We start from the raw sequence: 16,781 nt of genomic DNA, 5'->3' as shown, positions 1-16,781 counted from the left end.
AGTTTATGAGTTGCCGTCCCAGACTGCTTTCTCCAGAGGTGTAATTTGGAAACTGGTGTTTCATTCATTCCTGTGCTTACCTGGGTCTGAATCTATGATTTCGTCTGTTGTTCAGCTTGCAGACTGATGACTCATTCCTTTGCTTCACCGGATGGCTGCACGTGATCTTACCCGATTCTTAGATGAGCTTTGGTAGCAAGCTAACAAGAAATGTTTACAGCGTTCGGGGTGAATCACAATTCCACAAGGGTTGCTGTAACTAAATAATTAAAAAAAAAATCATTTATATGTTTTATTATGTCTCTGTTGGGCCTTACAGTATATGCAGAGGATGTAAGAAGGTGCTCCCTGCCTCTCCCTAGCATGCATGAGAAAAACCAGGGTGTGCAGAAGCAGAGTGATGGTTTCATTCAGGAAAAAGGTATAGTGAAACCACCAGAGACATCCATCTCACATCCGATATAAATCAATGTAAAGAAAGAAATCCTAGTGGGATGTCCATTGTATTTGCAGGAGTTTTCTGTAGAAGAGCGGCTTCCTGCATGCCATGTCCCCACATGACTTAGCAGCATCCCGTAGGTGTGAACACCTGTCTCTGCACAGCAGCATATGCAGTAGATGAAAAGATGGGTAGTGGAGGGAAGACATGGTGACTAACTCTTCATTCCTGGAATCGCACCTTCAGCATGGAGGAGAGCATTAAGTATGGCCCAGATAGGCTTCTCACACTCCATCATTACTGGTGATTAAGCCACTTTCCTTCGGGATCCTGTACTGAGCAGAAATCTCTGCAGGAAGGGTTAGGGGACCTACAGATTTAAACATATGCAGAAATCAGCACTTGCATAATAGCTTAGTTCTTTATTATCATCCAGTTTATTCTGTTTCGTGACGTGGGCTTCAGGTACGGCATGTGTTGATATTCTCCTCATGCCATGTGGTCCAAACACATGGTGAAGGAAAGACATTCAGACTTGAATTAGTTTATCTCCCAGAATATGCCGAGTTTTCCAGTGTCACCGTTTTTCTTACTGGTGTCTCTTCTGGTATTTTTATTTAATTATTTAAAAAAAACCCAGGACACTGAGTTTACAATATCACCTTAAAGCTGGTTGTTCCTGTTTACTACTAAAAGATATCTTACTGGAGTGCAACTGAAAGAATTACCAGGGTATAATTTTGCCTTTTTTGTGTCGGCTTTGGGGCAGGGGTGGGATTTGCTTACGTTAATCTTTCTGCTTTGCTGGGTCTGTGAAGACCACAAGGCTTCATTTCTCTAGGTAGTTCTAACTTTTTTTTTCTCAAATGTTCCTGTGCTGGCTTTGAATGGTAAGGGATAATTTGCAGTAAAGACTTGTGGAATTTGAAGACTACATCTACACTCAGGGTAAACAAATAATCTCTTTCCTTATTTAGGTAAAGGTCTCAGCCAGCGCTCTTGCTGATGGTGTCCTTTTGAACTAACCTTGATTATTGTGTTGTGCACACTGCAACAACCAAGTGATACCAGGCAGTATTTCTGATGTTATCTGCTTATAAGTGACACCCTTGTGGCAAATAAAGGCAGCATAAAGAGTTTACACTGGGCACGCTCAACCTGTCTTCCAAGTGCTGTGTCCATACCCCTTCCCTGCCAGCCACTTGGAACCTGTCTTCACCTGGTAAACGCTTCTTGTAGTCATTTTGAGGATCTGCATGATCATAGTCAGCAAAACCTTTCTTCCATCTGGCTTTCAAGATATATTTGCACAAGTTAGAAGTTGGGTGGTGAGAGTCAGAACTGGGGTTTCTCTAAGGTCAGTTTATTGGGTTCATTCAGAGCACTGGAAAAGCAGCTTTCCATCCCATGACATGTTGGGGTATCACTTATAGGCACTTCCCTTCTCTGTTTTGTTGAATAATCTGACTGCTGTTGAGCTTTTGCAACTGCGAAGTCAATTGGATTCTCGTGTACCAGATTCTGCAGAAAAATTTTTGGCCAGTGATGACTGGTATGAAAGAGGAGCGTGGACTAATTCTGTTTAACAGCTTGTGCAAAACATATGTAGGAGTGTAAGGAAGAAACTGTCACTACTGAATCTCAGAAGAAGTAAATGTAAGAAAAATGTTTAGAATTTAGGGAGGATGGAGAAAATGGTGTGCACAGATTGAATGTGAAGCATCAAGTCCCTGTTCAAAAAGAGAAGCCATGCAGCTGCTGTTCGGGAAAGTGGTAGTTTTCAAAGAGTTTATTCTGTTGTATCTTGCTGCTGATTAGCGAGTCCATAAGCTCTTGGTGTGTATCAGTTTTACCACGTGATTAGAGCTTATTGACATCAGGTTAGTGAAACTTGTTTCTATGTACGATGAGTATACTTACAAGACAGGCACAAAGATGTTTGCTGATTATATTCTTTACCTTTCGGAGAGAGCTGAAATGTTTGCTACAAACAAGTTGTGAAAAGGAAACAGCATGTCACTAATAGTATTACCTGAACACAAACTTTTTGTGTCATTTTATATGAAGCAGACTTAAAAAAGCTTACAAACAATAACTAAAGCAAAGCTTTGAAACAAACAAACAAACCCAAAACCAACAACAACAAAAAACCCAACCAAATAAAACAAATAAACAAACAAAAAACCCAAGCTAAAAGAAAACCACACCCAACATGCATTTAGCTTCTATCAATATAGCAAAATATTTACTTAAATGAGTGTGACTTCCATTTGCTGATGTAAGAGAAAATATTTTTACACTTCATTTCTGGTCTTTACCATAGTGTTGAATCTTGCTTACTTTATGTAGTCAAGCATGGATACAGTGAGTTAAGTAGTATTTTTATGAGTTATCTGGACATTTGAATTTCTTATGCGAGGACCGTTCAATTAAAGAATGCTACTTGAAGAAATGGTTTCAGATGAGATTAAATTAGAAGATCAAAGTAAGTCATTATTGGCTCCTTTAGATAGATACTTTAGTTGTATTTTTTTCTTAACATCTTTTTATTGTGGTTTTTTTTTTTTTTTTTCCCCCCTCAGCATATGTACATACATCCCCTCTGGTTTTGTAGCTTTCTAGTCATATTTCCTCTGAGGTTCTTTTCCTCATTAATTTTTGTGTATACCATTTTTTCATGGATCAAATTAAATAAAATGAAGGTACAACAAGTGAAATAAACAGAGAAATAGGTTAATGTATAGAAACATAGAAAGCTTGTCTAGGAAATAGCTTTTTAAGTGGGCTACTTCAATTGGTAAAATTAACAGAGCTAACCACAAAATAATGAACATTTTTATGGAGAAGGGTGAAAGAAATATTAAGAGAAAGTTGTTAAACTCCAGGGGAAAATATGCAAACAGCAACTTCTAAAATAATCTAGCCGTATGATCAGAAAGAACTGAAAAAAAAATTAACTGTTTCCTTGCCATCAGCCTTTCCCACCACGAGAAAAGCCATAAGAAGCAGTGAGTGAGCAGTGATTGCCAGCACTCAGAGGTAACGAATGTGGGCAAGTATGTGGTGGGCTGCCTTTTTTAGGTTTGGTGCTTAAGGAAACTTCCCTTCAGCATAAAACAGAAATAGAAATTAAACTTGTTGCCTTGAAATGTAAAACCACATTGTTTAGGGCATTTAAAAGGGATTTGTCTTCCATCAATGCTATCAGTCCTTGAATTTTATAGATATTTTTGTTACTGTGAAACTGAAAATTGAGATAGGGCATTTTTTTTCAAGGCATGAACTACGTAATCCCCTGATGTAGCACCTTTGCTTAGGTGTGGAGGGTATCTCCATGCTTGACTCCCTCCATGGCTTTGGAAAAGGAGCTGGTCAGCAGTAGTGCTGCTCTTCTCACCTGTAGATTATCTGGACCTTCAGAAGTGTGGAGGAGAGGTGGTTTGCCTCACTTCTCAAACGACTTGCTTTGCTTGAACTTGCTTTCAGAGTCTGGCATCCTGGGAGCCTCTGGGATTGCTAGGTTAAGCATATAGCCTGATAGAAAGTTTGATTGATACCAGAAGATGAAGATAGTTGCGCTGGCTCTGCTGGAAGAAAAAGCCACTGAGAATCCCTGAGTGAGAGCGATCACAAGATACCGAGCAGACCTGGCGCCACTCTGTTTGGCAAGCTAGGACCTGCAGAATAAAAGCATTTTTTCCTTTAAAGGCTACAAAATCCAGCAGGAAGCTTCAGGGAGAACCTTAGTGGGTTGTTCCTGCAGAGTTGTTCTTTCTCCCTGGCCACACATGGTGTCTATTTCTGTAGAGGGTGGGAACTGGCCTCAAATTTTCTAAGAAAGGATTGTAAATGGAAAGATTTATTTCCTATTACAGCCCATTTGACCGACTTCTTAAAATTCATAACAAAAGGTGGAATTTTAGAAAGCTTGTTCTACCATGGCTCAGTTCAGCTCCTCCTGAAATCATTGGGACAATTTACAAGATACTTCAGTGAGGACACAGTTCAGTGAGTTCATTTTTGTTTTGCTTTGTTTTTAAGCCTTCTAGCTACATTTTGTGGGGTTTTGTTCTGTAATTTGTATGTGGAAAACAGAATGAAAATTTGCCTTTGTTTTCTGGCCAGCTCGAGTGTCATTTTGGTGCCAAAAAGCATTTTTTTAAAGGCTTAAAATTCCTCCCCTCCCCTTTTTTTTTTTTTTAAATGGGGACCCAAGTTAGTGTTTGATGCATTTAAATTAGTTAATAACTTAATTGGTTCATTAGGTGCTTACAAATTTATTTACCAAAAGTTTGGGCATGTGTGACTTGCTGGCATTTGAAAATCTCCTTTCAAGAGTTTCCAGATAAGTTATGCATATCGATTTTGAATATTGTCATGCTGTCAATTCAGTAATTCAGGTTGTTGACTTCAGTTCATTGACATAAATGAATAAATATTTGTAGTTTTGGTACTTTGCTTTTAGATGTTGGTATGAGTTGAAGAGCGCTATTTTGATTTAGAGTATTCTGTCACGGAGTAATACAATAATTGTGTATCTTCAGTGTTTGTTTGTTAATATAGCCTTTTCTCAGGAAGCACTGTTGTTGTGAAAGCCAGCATAATTTTATGTTTTGCACTATGTGCCTTACAATTAGTATTTTAAAGACAGAACATGTGTAATTGGACTTGTTTACCCACCCTAGTCATAGTGGAAACTACTCAATGGTAGGATGTTTCATTAGCCCTGGATAAGTGATAGCAAACATCTACAACCAAATTCTGGGTTTGAGGTGTGTGTTTATAAATCCTTGTTGCAAGTGAAGCACTCCATGAAGTCTTTACTTTACAGACAAGACAGATTGCACAATCATGTGTAACATAGACAGGAAATAAAAATGTGCTTCAGTATGACTTAAATTTTGTGCTGCTGGGCCTACAGTTATCTCTGTCTTAACTTACACAGCTTTCAAGTGTTTTTTTTTTTTTCTTGAATTGTAGTTCTTGCAGATGTTTTGTTTAACTTGCTTAGAAGTAATCACATCATGGCTGGGGGTGGACCGCATCTCTGGAGATCACTTAATCCAACCCCCCTGCTCAGGGTCTTGTCCAGCAGGCTTTTGAGTATCTTAAAGGATGGAGATGCCACAGCCTCCCTGGGCAACCTGTTCCAGGTTTGATCGACCTCACAGAAAAAAAAGAAAAAAAAAAAAGTCTTATGTTCAGATGGAATTCCCTGTATTTCCATTTGTACCCATCACCTCTTAACCTTTTGCTGGACACCACTGAGAAGAGTCTGATTCTGTCTTCATTATTCCTTCTGATCAGGTATGAGCCTTCCTATTCACTTATTTAGTCTGCACTTCATCTGTCTGTCTATGATGATGTTATGGGAGACAGCATCAAAAGCTTGGCTGATGTCAAGATAAATAACATCCACTTCTCTCTCATTTCAGTGAGATGAGCCAGGCATCTCATTGAAGAAAGCTATCGTGTTGGTCAGATGTGAATTCTGTGCTCATAAATCTGTGCTGACAACTTCCCATCACCTTATTTTACTTCGTATATTAAAGAAATTGTTCCCAGATGTATTTGCTTGTTGCCTCCCAAAGGCTGGAGGTGAGGCTAACCTGCCTGTAGTAAATTGGATCCTGCTTCTTGAAAATAGCACTTGTGTTTCTTGCAGTCCTCAAAATCTCCTCTGATCCCCATGAACTTTCAAAGATAGTTGAGAGTGGCCTTCTGTTAACATCAGCCAGTTCTCTCAGGACCCATGGGCTTGTGTATGTCCAGTTTTTTTAAATGCTGCTTAACTTGCATCTTCCTCTGCCGAGGGCAAGTCTTCACTGCTCCAGACCCTCTCTTTGGTCGCAGGGGCCGGGGATTTCTGAGAAAAGAATCTGCAAGAAGGAGAGAGTTTTTAAGTGGACTGCCTTTTTTTCTGGTAGTAGTCTGTCCTTCTAGCTATTAGAGACACATTTAATGTGCTTTAAACGCAAACCAGTTCTTTGCAGAATGTGTGTATTAAGTAAAGTTTGTTGATCAACACATATGTAAAGCTAAACTATTACGATATTTCCATGATTACACAGAAAAAGAAAAATTCTAGTGCACAAAGGAGTAATAATCTACCAAAAATGTGGATTATTTTTTTCTTTGTGCTTCTCTCCTGTCTTGGCCTAGCTGAATGCTGGCTGTGCCAAAGTAAGTAACAGGAGTGACTACAGGCAGTGCAGGGATTTCGGAGATGGTTTTAATGTGTCAGAACAACAAGGTGGATTAGTCTGCAGTCACGTCCATGTTGTCATCGAGAGCTGTCATCTGTGCCTGAGCAAGGTTGTTCTGAGCGTGCATGGGTGTAACAGTCCCAATCTACAGGCGTTCCTGAGGTTGTCAAATGGGGAAAAGGAGAGAAGGAAGAAAAAAAAAAATGAAGATGCTATTTCCAGCTCAGCAGGAACCTGACAGCTCCTGAGCTAATCAGGACCAGGGCGCCAGGAGCCTCTGCCTCGCAGGGTATGGATGCGACTGTCGGTGGGAGGCAGGATTCTGACTCCTGGCTTCTCCTGAGCTCCCAGTCCAGCACCAGCTTGTGAATCCCACTGTTTGTGGGGGTGCAAAGCATGAATCGTCCTCTTTCTGCTGAGCATCTGCTGCCAGTGGGGAGCATAGGTTAGCCAGCTCTGTCCTCCAAAGAGGAATTAGACATCCCCACTGAGCAGAATCAGAGCTGAGGAGCCACCCACCTTTGGCAGTGTTCATCATACTCTTCCAGCATTGCTCCATCAGCTTGAAGTTAATACTAACTTTTAAAAAGCTTTTCAGTTTCTTTGGGTTCCTTAAACATCCAGCAGCATTCAGGGGGTTGCGTAGTAGCGAGGACTCAGCCTGGCATCTCATGAAGGTCTGCCAGGGTCACTTCTCATCCTGCACACAAGTGAGAATGGCTCTGGGTGGGAGCCGTGGCATTACTTCAAAACTAGTGGGAGACTACAGATGTTTCAGTAATTATTCCCGAGAGTAGCCATGCCATCTTTTGGGCTGCTTTCTGCTGTCACTGTTACAAAAAAACAGTAGTTTATTTTCCCCACTGTATCTTTGTTGTTAACGCATCTTGTTAAGTCAGGGTTGCCATGTTTGTATCTTGTTCGTGGCATACCATTCACAATGTACCCCATTTTAGGTGTCTCATCTTAGAAACACATTGTATAATCTTGCCACAACCATCTGAGCCTCTGCTTGAGATCATTACTAAGGTGCTGAGGGCAAGCCCAGCCAAGCAGCACCCAATGGCGCCGCTTTGTTCACTTGTCCGAAAGGGCTTGTAACCGTCAATGCGCTGAAGAAGCACCTTTGTTTTGGAGAGACCTGACTGAAAGCTCCAGGTGGAAGGACTGCTAAAGATAAAATAACATCTTTTTAGTAAGACAGAAAAATGCTGATGTTATTTAAATTTTGTATTTTGATTGAAATTTTTCATCTTGTGTAATGTTTTATACAAATTGCTTTCTCAGAGGGTTCAAAAAGTTGTTTGTAAAGTTTTAAAAGTCCTATTTAAAAAAAAATGACACTTGTGTAAAATTCAGTAAGATAGTATATATGTTCCAGTAAGATTAAAACATCTATTAAGGTGTCAGTAACATCTTTGTTACAGGTGTTATGAAAAATGGGGCAGAAATAAGAAATTACTTAGCTGAAAGAATGCCACCATAAGGGGAAAGATGTAAGATTATTTTTTTCTCTTTTCCTCTTCATCCACCATCAAGTTTTCAGTCATGTGCACATTTTAATGAGTAAGGGTAGAATGTTGAATTTTGCCTGGGGAATATTTTAATAACTTTATATAAAATAATTATTAGCAGGTTATAAATAGGCTATTTTTTTCTGTTATCTTACTACTAACATTGATTCTAATAAGCTAGTATTTCTTTTGTTATAAATAAATGATTGTCACACTAAGGCAGGTGTTAAAATCACTGATAGAGAAGTAATCACTTGTTCTAAATGTAGTTGTTCATGCAACCCTAAAAGTAACTTCATAATATGAAATGGTGGTCCAGTGTAGATGAAGTCGTATGACACCTCCAGGACTGATGGTTGAATTTCCCACTTCTCCCTGTTTGCAGAGGTGTTTGCATCTACCAAAGTACATTTCAGCGTTGCAACTTCAAAGAAATTGAGAATCGTTATTTGCATGATAACGCGTTTTGGTTTTTTTTTGATGGAAAGAGAAACAGCAAGCTGTATATCCCAATGAAAAAGAAGGAGATGAAGTGACCCGTCATAAGAACTTTTTAGGGCTTGCTGGGACTCGTGCCCTGAGTAACCATGTTCTGCCAGCCCACAGGCTACTGGGTGGCCATTGCATAGCTGTGCTGCGGCCATTGGCATACACTCTCTGCATCCTCTGGTGGCTGTGAAAGGCAGGAGAACCTTGATGTATTGCCTCTCACTCAGCACAGGCATGAGGCTGAGGTCTGCGGCAGCCCTGTTGGTATAGGGCAGGTCTCCACAATGGTGACAATATGGGGACACTATAAATGCCATGGCTATGAGTGTCTCCTTTTGGCACTCTGGGGAGACGCTTTTGAGAACAGAGCACCGTGAGTGCCCCGGTGGTGCAGTAACGTGTCTATTGCAATGTAAACACTGGCTGCTTACAAATTCAACTCATCTATCATGGATCAGTTGCAAACCAGTTGGCAGCACCGTGTTGACTGAAGTTTAATATTGGACTGTTCCTCAGGCTGGCAAAGGTTGCAAGGTTTGAAATGCAGGTTTGCAATGATAGGCTCCTCTTTGCAGCTGGAGCTGGAAAATCTGACATTTTCAGGAAACATCCTTTTGGGATGCAGGCAAACTTTCCCTGGACCAGAACATGAGTGGCACTGAAATGTGTATGGCACCACTGCACTGTGACAGTTTAGTCCATTTTATTGTGCATGAGCTGGTCTCTTAACTTCCCTGTCCAGTAAGGGAGGGCAGGACGGAACTGGAGGGTACCTCTGGCTGACTGAAAGCAAGAAGGGAAGGAGCCAGGAGAACAGGAGGTGCTCAGATATCAACCAGCTTATGGAGATGGGACTAGCATTGCTGCAGCACTGTGGCACTGCATCTGTGGCAACTAAGGAAAGGAGAATGAGCATTGTAATATTTTCTGTGGTGGGGAGTATGAAGAAAAAGAGATTTGAAAATGCCGCTCTCAAGTGATATGGTTTGCTTTACTATTTGTTTTGCCATTCTTCGTTGTATGTAGACTTGGGACTTGATAAGGGTGTTGTATATCCCATTTGGACTTCTTTGGGTGTCCTGGACTGTTGATTGGTATTCAGATGTGGGATTTGAATGCGTAAAAGAGGTAAAGCTTCCTTTGAAATTAATTGATTCTTAAAAAGAGGAGGGGGGCAATTAGCAGGATGCTTTGCATTATTCGCAGTGAAAACGTGTAGTAAGTACACTACGACTGTATGGGTCATTTACTGAATCAGTGCATCTCTTTCTGCCGTATTAGTCAGTAGGAAGCTGATGCTGCTGGTGGTGGGCTGTTTCATGGCCCATTTTGTAGCTCCTGGAAAGATTGTATAATTTATAGAACTTGCTTGGCAGTTGCACTGGGTTCCAGGTTGTAAGGTCTTCACCCATGAGCTCATGAGCCAGTGTGGTCTCTCATACGAAACTCCCACGTCTGGCTTCCTCCTTTCACAGTGACAGCACAGGTGTGAGAGCAGTTTTTGCTTCTCATTCTTCCTTCCTCTTCCTGGAATTCCACAGGCTTTTCTGACAGCCTTGAATGTTCCTGTAGGTTATCACTGCTCTTCTACCCTCTGTCTTTTTGTCCTTGAGTTAGTCGTCCTGCCAGTGAGACAAAGGCTTTCTTTGTATCTGGGCCATCTCTATGAAGAGCCCCTAGACCCTAATCTTTGTTTCTGACAGAGAAAAAAAAGCAGGTGAGTGGCTTTTTCATTCATATGCCTTTATTCAGTTGGGAGAACAGGGAAGGTCAAGCAAGTGAAAAATTAAAATAAAAGTCTTAATTTCAAAATAATTCCCTTTTTTTATCTTCTCTGCCATTGTATTTCATTGCTTCTCCAGTTTTTTTTTGGTTTTTGAAGGAATTGTTTCATGAGATGAAATAGTAGTCTTGTTTTACCTGCTACCACCCAGACCAATTTGGGGCGGTATATGAACACAAGTGACATGTGCCGGCAGACAACACCACCATTATAATTACGCTCAACACACCGAGAGTAGCTGCTCTTTCAGGAACTGGAGAAGAACGGCATTACATGTGCCACACACCGGGGATATAATCCTTTTGCTCCAATGTGAATTTTATACATTTTCTTAGAAATGAGTTGGTTAGTGACTGGGCAGGGATTGCAGGCGACACGATGGTGCTTGGCATACCAAAGAAAAGCCCAGGCCACATGGGCTTTTGTGCTGAGTGAGGAAATTCAGCTTGATAGCTCTCCTGGAATCAGGCTGAAATGAGGCTGGTAGTAAACAACTTCTGTGCTAATAGCGGGGTGCCTTAAGCGTGCAGGTGGTTTGGAACAGAAGCAAGTGCCTTTAAGCATTGTTTTATGGTGGTGTGCATTTCAGACTGAAAAATGGCCACAAGCTTTATTACTTTAATATTAACGCTTTTTCATTACTCTCTCTTTCCCCCCCCACCCCCGGCAAACTGCTTCACTCAGCCGTTATAAAGTGGCTCTTTCTTTTTTCCCCTTGCCTGCCGTTTTTCACAGCGTGAGGAGGGAGAGGCAGGCGGGTGGCAGGAGGGACAGCTGAGGACATAATGGCACCTCGTCTGTTGCCAGATGAAGCCAAGGCCCAGGCTGCCACCAGATAACCTGTTGAGGTAACTTGCAAAGCCGTCAATGATAAAATCATCCCTCCTGCTGTGGCTGTTGCTTTCTGGTCACCTGCGAGGTAACTGCACCTCTTGGGAGCACTTCTCCCATGAGGATTTTCCATCCTCTCTCCTGCTTCGTGATGTCTTCATAGAATCACATAGAACCATAGAATCATTTTTGTTGGAAGAAACTCAGGATCATCAAGTCCAACCATAACCTAACCTAACCTAACTCTGACACTAAACCATGTCCTTGAGAACCTCGTCTAAACACCTTTTAAACACCTCCAGGGATCGTGACTCTACCACTTCCTTGGGCAGCCTATTACAATGCCTTACAACGCTTTCTGTAAATAATTTTTTTCCTGATATCCAATCTAAACCTCCCCTTGTGCAACTTCTTGTCTATCCCTTCCCAATGCTTGCCATCAGGTATTTCTGCCACATTTGCCACTGAGGAGTGTGTGCCGGGATGTTTTAAAATTGGGAAGCAAGTACTATTGATTGACAGGACTTGATTTGCACTGCTCCCTGCTACAATTTGGAAATATGGTGTAAATTTTTTTTTTCAAAATCTTATTCTTACATTCTCTTTCCCATTCTAAATATGTCAGGTTTATTTTGGTGCCAGTACCAACTGTAACCAGAGTTATATTAGCTCTCCTGTTAACTTGGTTTGGTTTTCACTTTTCAACAAGCCTTAATAAAATAAATCATGTCCCACTTGTCTTTAAATTTCATTATCATGACCTAAGTTAATTTGCTGTAAATTATTTCTACCTGAGCTTCTTCGGCTGTGAACTTGCAGCCTCCAGTGTCTTGCTCATTGGATCATTGCCCACCTAATCAAGATTTTATTTTTTTTTCTTCACAACTCCTGCTTTTTGTATCAGCTATCTCCGCCAAAGTCAACTTGGCTGTATAACTTCCTTGGGGACACACAAAGAGTTGATGTATTCTTGTCTTTAAAATAAGGGTGTTATTGAACAGGGTTTCGGTCTCTTCCTGTTGTGCTCTGGTGCTGCCAATAAAGACCTCTTTTCCCTTAAAATAAATATGACCTCAATGATTTGTTCTCATCTTGGAGGCAGCCATTGCAACACCTTCTTTTGGCTCTTCTTTCTTTTCTTTTCTCCTTGGGAAGTATGACCGACTGAGTGGAAAATGTCTGCTCACTCAGTATCGAGCAGCTGTGCCTTGTTTTTGTTTTTTTAGCACAGCTAGATTTCATGTCTGATAAAGACTGGTGTTTATTTCCACTGAGAAATGTCGATCCATTTTTTTTCCTCAGAGCTGTTCCTATTACTTAGCAATTGTTGATAAACAACTTTTATTTCAGCCCCCTGAACATTGAAGGCTCGCCTCTCACCCAGCTGCTGAGTTGCAACCAGGCTAAATATTTTTGCTGAGTAAGGGCCAGAGAGCCCTTAAAGGATTTCAGCATCCTACATCAAATTGTAATAACAACTTGCTATGATCGTATGTCCTCAGAAGACAAACTTTTGCAGCGAGCTTTTTATGACTTTGGAAAAATACTACATGGTTTAAAAAAAAAAAAAAAAAGGTTTTACCTGACTTCCTGAGAAGCATTGGGGATGCTCCAGAGCAGTCATTTCAGGAGGAAGAAATGCTGATTGTTGCTTAGGTGGAACACATGTAATTTGCAGAGTCCTTTAATGGCAGCAGAAGGCCTTGTGTAACTCACTAGCACATTAAATATAGCCGGTGTTTCTTAACTCTTATTTGGAGACAAGTGGTAACATGCAAATGTTTATGATGACTGGTCTAACATCATCTTTCATTATAGTCTTTCTTTTGAAAACAGACACTCTTGCTCAGTGTCTAGCTCCTGGTGGAGCAAATACATCTGCTAGAGTAGTTTAACTATTATATTGTGGTGGATGTTGATGGATTTGAGTTTTCTGGGTGCATTCAGACCCTGCTGAAGCCATCCTGTTACCTCCTAGTACAGGATGGTGCAAGAACAGTGGGTACAAAAGGTACCGTCTTGGGCACATAGCAGTCACCTCAGTGCTGACATGCTTTGATCTGACCTGAATTACTGGGCTCAATATGAGGCTTACTGGTAAAATGACACGTCATGTGGTAGGCAAGGGATCAGATTAGATGATCTAATGGCTCCATCTGGCCTTAAACTCTTAATTAGGGAAATGCTGCCAGCACAAGATGGCATTGAAGCTTTCTGCTGCTAGATTTTGCTTGCTTGGGAGATCCTCAGCTGAAGCAGAGCTGCAGAGGTTCTACTTGGGCTAGTCTATTCCTTGGCATCTAATGCCAGTAGCAGCCAACAGAGCTAAAAGTAAGTCCTGATAGGAACCTGCTAATCTCTTTTTTCATGAGGTACAAAAGCCCTGTGTCTAACCATTCCAGACTGTCACATATTCAGCTTTCGGAGCTATAATGATATCAAAAGGTAGAAATAAAATCTATTATTAGCCTGGTACTATGGCATTCATTGAAAGAAAAAAGGTAAGTTTCTCTGGCACGCTGATGAAAAAGAAATGACAGTTATTTGAAGCTGTTCATGGATTAAAATATTAAAAGAGAGGATTTGGTTTTAGTGGTGGGTGGTTTGATATAGTAGAGGTTTATGATACCTGTGCTTGACACGTTGGGTGCAGAAACGGGAAGCATAGATGTGTGCAGTGTTGTAGATGTGCTCTTTGCTCTCTCAGCTATGCAACTGTTAGTGTGCCGGTTTAATAATCATTGACACAGCAAAACCAGCATCACCGATCAACCAGTTTATTTGGCAAGCCTAGATGGCTTGTAGTTAACTCAGTGTGTCACTTGATTCCAGAAGGTCACTAGAATGTTTTCTTAAAGTTGATTAATTGCTTATTGATCTCATAATTATTCCATGCTTGCTGTCTCTTGCTATTTTCTGAAATGTGTTGATACATCACACTTTTAATTTCTTTAGTAGGAGATTGTGGCTTTGTGGTATTGAACATCCACTTTTAAGTTTAGAACTTTTATTTGGGAATTTCAAACTTTATTGATTTCCTTTATATAAAAATATTACACATTTTATTTTTCTTGGATTTTTCTAAATCCGATACTCTACTTTTACATGCCTCTTAAAGGTCCTCTTTATTGTACAACTAGCATATTTCAAAGCACAAGGAGCTGAATTAATAACTGCTGAGGTACTCTATTCTAAAGTGCTCTCCCCTGTTGCTAATTTAGCTTGTGGTTTTTTTTCTCCCCCTTTCAGATTTTTTCATGCAGACTAATTGCTCTGGAAGTATGTTCTTTATCTTTGTGGTCTCATCTTGTGGATATTAATCAGGTTGTTTCATTTTATTAGTAACTTCTGCTGCCTGGCTGCTTTCCTTGCAAATTCCTTGTGCCATAGATTATTGCTCTGTGTTTGTCACGGGGCAGTTGCGCATGTAGAGAAACAGCCTTGGTTTCCTATGGTTTAACACAGCAGGGTAATCTAGATCCCAATTAAAAGCAAGAGTATGTGAAAAAAGGATGCTAGACTGTCACTGCGGCACTACCACTGCTCACATCTGTATTTCCTTTTGAGGCGTCTGACCCTGGAGATGCTCCCATCTGTGGTGACCCATCGTGGTTCCTGGGAACCTGCTCTGTGGCAGAAGCTCAGCTGGAAAAAACAATTTCCAGTCAGTGCTCTGCTTCATTCTCCTCCTTCCTTCCCTGTCTTACTTCAGAGTCTGTAACACATCTTATTTCTTCTAGGACTCCCTAGTGCCCAGGTATCTGCTGCCAGCAGCTGTCTTGCTGGCTGCTTTGTGCAACTGTTGTCAACTTTACAAAGCCGCTAGCATGTTCCTTGCTGAATGGTCCCTGCAGGTTTGCGTGCTTATTTCTGCCTTGCTGACTTTATTATCAGCACAGCTTTCCCAGCGTAATTACAACTTCTCTCTTCCCATTGCCTACCAAGTTGCAGGAACATTTGGATGAACCTCAAATGAACCTGAAGATAACACTCTATAGAACCAAATAAGTGTCCTTAAAACTGGAAGAAAAGTCTCTAGGTAGTCTGAATCTTGCTTATCTTTGCATAGTGGTACCTTAAAGGTCTATTAGTTTCTGATAACACAGTACTAGGGATTAGACTTACACTTTGCAAAATAAGAAAGAGATTTTCAGTTGGACAAGGACACCATCTGCAGTCACCAGGTGCAGTTATCAAGATTAAATTGCAAGACTTGTCACTGATTATGCTGGTAATCATTGAGGTGATCAGTGTAATTATCTTGAGATCCAGAAGACATTTTCTCTGATACAGTACTGCTGGATCAAGTTGAAGGAGCATCCATCATTAGCTACTGGGTAGAGTCAAGATATGACTCCAGCCAAGCATTTGTCTTTTTCACTTTGCTCACTTTGTTTTGTAATATGGGAGAAAAAGAGATCAGCAAATATTGTGAAATTGACCTTTTCTGTTGAAAACACTTTCTATTGGATTCAATCAGATTTACTGAAAAGCTACAGCATTGCCTAATTGTGAAAGGCTCCTAGGTATCCAGTTCATAACCAGACTTTAGGACAGTCTTTAATCTGGGTCTCTTTACCCAAGGAAGATAAAGTATTTCCACTTCAGATTATTTTAAGCTTTCAGGGTATATTTTTTTTTTCTAGTATAGCTCATATGGAGGATTGACTCAGCTGCTGCTGGAAAGGGTTTTCTTGCCAAACGGAATTCGTGTTGATGTTGTCTCAGAAAATGTGACTTAGACTCAGTAGAATAAAATCCCAAACTCAAAAAATGTTTTTTACTCTAATGCACACTAATAATTAATCTAGAAACAAATGATATACCTTTGGAGAAATCTTTACAGGCAGTCATTTTTCTGCGGTGGAGCATATCCCTTTAGTGTCTGTAATGTGGTTCTTCATGTTGTTACATAGCAGTAAAAAAACCCCATTTTGCAGATACATTTGCTGAGCAGTAGCTGGTGTATCTTCAGCCTTTATTAATTCTTCTATAGATTGTCAAGACAATTTATTGCAAACATAGTGATAAATGATGTTCAAGACATTATGGTGTTTATCTTATATCTTATGCCTTTCATTTTTAACTTCATGTTGCCACTGCATATGCAGTGTAAGTGTATATAATGTTTTGTTTCCTTTTTCAAATATGCATACAAAATGTTGTTTGTATTTGCCGGCACAGTATATTGCTCAGGGAAGACACAAGTGCCTTTTGTAGTCGTAAGTCATATGAAGAGGATGCAGGAGATAACTGGGAGAAGTGGGCAGCACTGTACATCTTCTCAAAAGCAAGTGATGGTGACAGCAGAAGAATAAAACCATATTCAGTCTTTATTAGGGCTTGAAAGAAAGAGGTCTAAGAGCATCCCTGACAGCTATTCCTGTAATTTCCACCAAGCATATCAAATTCCATTCCAATAAATGTGTTACCACAGAAGACTTCCAAGAGCAAAGCATCATAGAAAAGATAGGAGATAATTTTTAACATTTTTCTGTCATTGATCTGTTCTTATATCT

The 16,781-nt window shown here is 40.5% G+C and overlaps 1 protein-coding gene across 4 annotated transcripts in view; it reads left to right on the top strand.

The window, feature by feature from the left end:
* The window catches only part of LRRC3B (leucine rich repeat containing 3B), a 50,928-nt gene that overhangs the window by 22,629 nt on the left and 11,518 nt on the right, over positions 1–16,781 (top strand). The window contains exon 1 of one of the 4 annotated variants that reach the window (XM_071804939.1): positions 11,261–11,279. The exons of the other annotated variants lie outside the window; for them this stretch is intronic. The gene's annotated coding sequence lies outside the window, so the exon portion shown is untranslated. Of the gene's footprint in view, positions 1–11,260; positions 11,280–16,781 lie in introns of those variants that run through there. 4 annotated transcript variants of the gene reach the window in all.

Source organism: Patagioenas fasciata, chromosome 2, assembly GCF_037038585.1.
Source record: "Patagioenas fasciata isolate bPatFas1 chromosome 2, bPatFas1.hap1, whole genome shotgun sequence".
NCBI classification, from domain to species: Eukaryota; Metazoa; Chordata; class Aves; order Columbiformes; family Columbidae; genus Patagioenas; species Patagioenas fasciata.
The sequence above is the reverse complement of the archived record's forward strand: the minus strand, read 5'-3'. Positions and strand labels throughout refer to the sequence as shown.